Genomic DNA, 6,390 nt, shown 5'->3' with positions numbered 1-6,390 from the left:
CAACAATAATGACTCCAAGATCCTTTTCTGCCTCTCTATTGATGAGAAGGGAGTTCCCCAGCCTGTAGGTATGCTGCTGGTTCTTCCTCTCCAGGTGCAGTACCTTGCACTTGTCAGTGTTGCACAGTTGCACTTGCACAGTCATTTCTCCATGATTAAAATGAAAACCACTATATATGTGTATACTATACACATATATACACATACTATACACATATATAGTGGTTTTCATTTTAATCATGGAGAAATGTGAATATTAAGCGGGGGGGGGTAACTGAAAATTTGGGATTATTATTTTTTATCAAAGAAAACTTGATCCCTGGATATAACCATATTAAACAATAACATTATTCTGAGGTTTGTTTTTTTTTGTCTGGGGAATTTAGACAGAGATTCCATATAAATTATAAATTGCCCCTTTAAATCCTTTTAAGTAACAGTGGGAATTTCTTTATTAAAATGCTGAATTTTAAATAGACTCAAACAATAACATAAGGCTACATTTCATATAGCATTGTCATTAGATGTTATAATATACTGAATATTCTCAAAAGCATTCTGTAAAAAAAGATGAACATTTACTCAGTAAGTTGTATTTGCCTTGAGCTAGTCCACCACTTAGTGGAAGTAACAAAGTGTCAGCTGTTGGCATATTGAATTTTTTTCCCTCTTGCATAAGAATCGTTAGTTTTAAAAAGGCACTCTGTAAGTTTGGCTTTCAGTAGTTCTGCATTACATATACATTTTCACTAATCAGGCCCTGACATGTCAAGCAGCATACCAGTTTCTTTAGAAAGTATTCATAATGGTGAATGAATTATTTTAGACAATCATAACTTGAACAATATATCCAGCCTAGAAAGACTATAGGGAAATGTAAGGCTTTATTATGCTTGTAGCTATGACATTACAAAACCATGCCAAGTGCTGTCTGATTTTTAATTTATGTTTTTGTTCCCTCTTTCCAATTTTAATTGATATTTACCACTAGGGGGATAGCACTCTGTCTTACTCTGTCGATCTTAGTCTCCAGTTGTTTAGCTGCCATTTTTTATATATCCATCTCTTTTTTCTCTCATTCTTTTTTCTGAATACCTCATTTTGTTAACTCATCACATTTTATTAAATTATCAAATATTACAGTATGGGAAATACATATTAATGTGAGAGAAGTATTTTAAAAAGACTTTAAGTTTGCAAAAGGTAGGAAAAAATCACATAATGCTAGAATAAACTTGCCTTTTCATTCTTGATTCAGCCTCCTGTTTTTCTTTTTGTGATACAACATTCAGTTGCATGAGACCCTGCACCCTGCTTTGGGGATGAATCAAAGTTTTGTATTGGATGTTAATATTGTCTCTGGGAGCTCTGCCTCATTTGTTGTAGGAGCTAGATGAAAATGTGATCAAGGATTTGAAAGATAAAGGACAATTGAGCACAATTCCTTTTTAATGTAGAGAAGAACGTCATTTAACCCTTTTGTTACATAGATTGAAGGGTGCGAGGATTTTGCTGCTACTTCTATTGGTAGACTGCTCCAGACCTTTACTCCTCTAATGCTTGAAAACCTGCTTCTAATTAGCAGCTTATATTTATTTGTGGTCATTTTATACTTATTTCTCCTTGTGCTAGCACTGTTCCTTAGCTCTTCTTCCTCCCTGGTCTTTCACCTCCTGATGCACAGAAGTAGTTACCATGTTTAAAGGCAGCTTCACAATTTTGAAAAGAGGGGCTTGGGGAGCACCTGGCACCCTTGAGTAAGCAGACCACACCGCAAGAGCAGCAGCCAGAAACTATTTTTAAGTCCTCAATCAGATAAGATCTTCTCCACCTGACCACCTCTTCTCTTCTCTGCACAGTAACATCTCCTCTCCCACCCATTCCAGAGAGGAGGGTGCTGTGAGATAAGCAGCACAGTCTTGGGACTTCTGGGAACTAGTGACTCTGGATTGGTGTTTGAGTGCTTGCATAGCACCTGGTATGTGTGGTTTCCTGTATTCGCTTTTTTTCTCCCTCTAGAATGATTGATTAATGGGGCTTGATCTGTGTGGAGCTAATTTAGCTGATAGAAGGGTGAGTTAGGCTAGGCAGCCTCTTATGAATAGCATGTTCAGGGAACAGAAGACAGATAATAGAGAGGGAATGTGCCTAGGGAGTTCATTCTAGGAGAGATCCAGGGATCAGGAGACTGTGTGTAGGTATTTGGTATGTGGGTTTGGTGATGTTCTTGGTTTGTTGTTTGTTTGTTGTTTAAAAATGGAAGCTGGGTCAGTGGTTGTGATCTGCAGGGATCCTGGTTTTCTCTGATAAAAAAATATCCCCAAATTTCAGATTAAAAAAGGGAACCCAAAATCCACATTATTCTATGATTAAAATGAAACACCATTAATACATATATATTTGTGTGTATATATATATATAGAGAGAGAGAGAGAGAGAGAGAGTGTGTGTTTCATATTTTTTTTTATCAAAGAAAACCAGGCTTCCTGGTGATCTGCATGCACTGTGGCATGTTTGGGTTCCTTCTAGAGAATCAAAGCCACTTAATCTGCACAAAGTGTCTACCCTAGAGGAAAAAATAAATCAAAGGTTGTAAGTATCCATGCTGCATTATATCAAGAAAAAATAAGATTACTTGGACAGGAGTTATAAGAAGTTGTTACTGGAGATGGCAAAGGGGAAAGAGAAGTAGCAGCATGTTACTACGAGAAGGAGGGTTCCTAGGCAGACTGAAGTCAGGAACCACTTTAAGCACTCAATGATGGAACAACTGAGGGAACAGTAGAGGAGAAGAAATCTGCAAGCAGGAAGTGCAGGGCCTCAGGGACGGGGTCTCTAGGACCACTGCACCAAAAAAGGAAGAGAAGTGTCATGGTGTTTGAGTCCCTGCTGTGGGAGACCGAGGTTGTCTGGATGTGGGGTCCTGGGAAATGTGTTGTTTTGCTGGAGCCTGAATTCAGGATGTCACAGAGAGATTCCAAAGCTCATCTATCCCTCAGACCACTACCCTTTCCTGTTTTTCCATGTAAGCACTGATGATAGTGCTAGGGACAATAGTGAGCAGATCAAAGGTGACTGAGGCTCTTGGCAATAAGTTTAAGGAGCTTGGAGCAAAAGTGGTTTTCTCATCAAACCTTAATTTGGAAAGCAGTGGCCCAGGTTATATCCTGGAACATAACACATGGTTGAGATTGTGGTGTCGATATGAAGGATTCTTTGGCAATGGGTGGGTGTTCTGGGGAGGAGGGATGCTATAAAGATATGAGATCTGTCTGACCAAAACTGGAAAAAAGAATATTTGGGCATTGTATGTCCAAGCTAGTAAGAGTTTCATGGGGGAGGTGAACAAAACCCTCTAGAACAAAAAGTCCAGAGGGGAAAGGACTAAAAGAAGCAACTCAACTCTGGGCAATCTGTGCCAGAGCCACAGGACAGCAACAAGTGGTGCAAAACCCCCACTAAAATGTAGAAGAAAATGCAAAATACATTCAATGTATGTATACAAATGCAAGAAGTATGGGAAATAAGACAAAAAAGGTGAGCTGAAAGTCATAGCCTGTGAAAAGAACTATGACCTGACTGGTATTACAGAGACATGATAGTGCAGCTCTTATGCATGTCAACACTGAGGGCTACACTCCAACTTGGAGTTGGGAGAAAATTGGGAGTGTCACCTTATGTGTTAAAAATACATATAATTTATCCCTGGTTCAGGAGAATGTTTTTGTTGAAGAAAAAGGGTGAAAGATGCAGCACCAGTATAATAGTGGGGATTTATTATTGGCCACCAAATCAGGAAGAGAAGGTGGATTGGACAGTCTTCAAAGAGTGACAAAACTATCCAAAAGCTATGGGAGATTTCTGTTTCCTTGACATCTGCTGGAAGAACAATCCAGCCAAACATAATATGTTGAGCCACATCCTAATTTGTGTGGAGGACAACTTTCTGCTCCAGAAGACTGAGGATACAACTAAGGGGTCATCTATTTTGGATCTTGTCCTTAAAAATGGGGAAGAATTGGTGAAGGATGTGAGGGTGATATCAGCTGGGAAGAAACTGATCAGAATATGATAGAATTACATATCCTGAGATGTGGAAAGCATGAGGTCAGCAAAACTAGGATGCTACATTAAAAACAAAGCAAAACATAACAAACAAACAAACAAAATCACCTCCAAACATCATTGGAGCATATCCTAAGGCAGTGTATTTGCAAGCTTCCGGAGGAGGAAAGGCTGGTCACAGGTACCCAGCATAAATTTACTAAGAACAAATCACATCAAACAAACTACTTCACTAAATGAAAGAAATTCCACGAATACAGGCAAGGGCCTTCTTATAAATTAAATAAATGTGGGCTATACAAATTTACTAGAAAGTGGATAGAAAACTAGTCCAATAGCTACAAACAAAGGGTGGATCTATGTCAGAATTCAAGTGGAGTCTAGGTTTGTCCTGGGCCCAGTGATGTTCAATGTGTTCATTATCAATTAGAATGCCTGCATAGAAAGCTTATTATGCAAATTTGGTGTGACAAAACTTGGAAGAACGGTGTTAAAAATGGAGGATGGGAGTATAATTCAGAAAGAACTTGACAGATTGAAAGACGGGCTGGAGTTAATAGGATAAAGTTCAATACTGACAAATGTAATGTGCTACACCTTGGGAATAATAATAAATGCAAATACAAAATGTGTAACACGTGGCTGGATAGCAGCACTATGGAAAAGGATCTGGGAGTCTTGTTGAATCATAGATTCAACAGGAGTCTTCAGTGTGACGCACAAAAAGTAAATGTAATTTTTGGACTATATTAACAGAAGCATTTGGTACAATCCACAGGAGATGATAGTTCCTCTCTATTCAGCACTGGTTAGGCCTCACCTGGAGTATTTGTGCAAGTATTGGGGCTCCACATTTTAAAAAAGTACATGGAAAAATTAGAGGGTCCAAAGGCAGGCAAAAAAAATTAAAACTGGAAAACAAGTCGTAGGAGGAAAGGTTGAAGGAGTTCGGCGTATTCAGCAGAGAAAATGTGTAGAAAATGAACTTAAGAGGGGACATGATAGCACTTTTTAAATTTCCAAAGGACTACCATATAGAGGAAAAAAAATACTTTTTCTCCCTTGCTGCAGAGAAGGACACAGAACAATGGCTTGAAGCTGCAGTAAAGTAGGATTAGTGTGGACATCAGGAAAAACTTCTTCAGTGTTAGAGCATAAGGTGGTGGATTAGATTGCCTAGGGAAGCTATGGACTCTCCATCACTGGAGGTGTTGAAGAGGGGGTTGGAGCCACTGGTTGGAGATGATCTATGTGTAGCTATGAATATTTTCTATTATGGGTATTTTCATGATTCTTGAGTTTGCTGTTGCTGCATAAGGTCAGGAGGGAACTCCTTCCTCTCCTCCACCCCCATACTGCCATGTGTCAGGTTTTTGGGGTTATTGGTCTTTTTTTTTTAAGACTTCCTCAGAGGTATTGAGTGTTGGCTGAAGCCAGGGCTGGAGATTTTGGCTGGGGTGTGCCAATAGTCCTTCTGGGACTTAAACCCAGAGATTCCTCGCATAGAGTATCCTGCTCCTCTACTCAGAGTCAGACTGATTGTCATATCTGGGGTAAGTAAAGAATTTTACCCCATAGTGCTATTGGTATGATCTGTGGGGTTTTTGCCTTCCTGTGTAGCAGTGACCATAGCCTTCTTCCTGACTAGATAGCCTATGGAATTCCCCCTGTTTTATCTGTGGCAGGTTAGGTTGGAATGTCTTGTTGTTGCATCAGAGTTAACTGTATAGTTTTGTTAAGCAGTTAGACAATGGATTTGCATAAGATATTCTGGGTAAGGATGACCTGCTTTAGGCAGGGGGTTGGACTAGATAACCTATGGGATTCCCTTCTAGCCCTTCTCTATGATTCTCCTTCCCTCTCTCTTGTTATGCCACTGGGTGAAGAAAAGGGAGATCCACCAAGCACCAATGCTGTCCCAGGCATTCCTTTCCTGCTTTAATCAGGGCTGTAGTGTGTGGCTGCACAGCCAGGGTCATCTGGGGACTTCAGCAATGGCAAGTGGGTTCCTTCTTCCTGCACCTCCTTCCAGGCTTTTGGGGAACATCTGGGAAGACCAGGCAGAGAGGAGGAACTCATTGTCTTCAGCTAAGCCCAGCTCCCCACATAGTTGCTCTTCACAGCCCCAGCTGGAGCAATGCAGAAGCAGCTCTGGAACTCACCCCACCCATGGAAGGCCTTTTCTTCCTGCATCCAGAGGCTGAAAAAGTCCCCAGCTGCTGCTCCCATAGAGAGCCATGTGTCTTGGGCTGCAAGAAACTGTAGTCACTGAGCTATGCTGTGGAATGGCCTGCACCACCACATCCCTTCTGGACCTGCCCCTGC

The sequence above is a fragment of the Alligator mississippiensis genome, chromosome 1 (assembly GCF_030867095.1).
Source record: "Alligator mississippiensis isolate rAllMis1 chromosome 1, rAllMis1, whole genome shotgun sequence".
NCBI lineage: Eukaryota > Metazoa > Chordata > Crocodylia > Alligatoridae > Alligator > Alligator mississippiensis.
Note: the sequence above shows the minus strand (reverse complement) of the source record.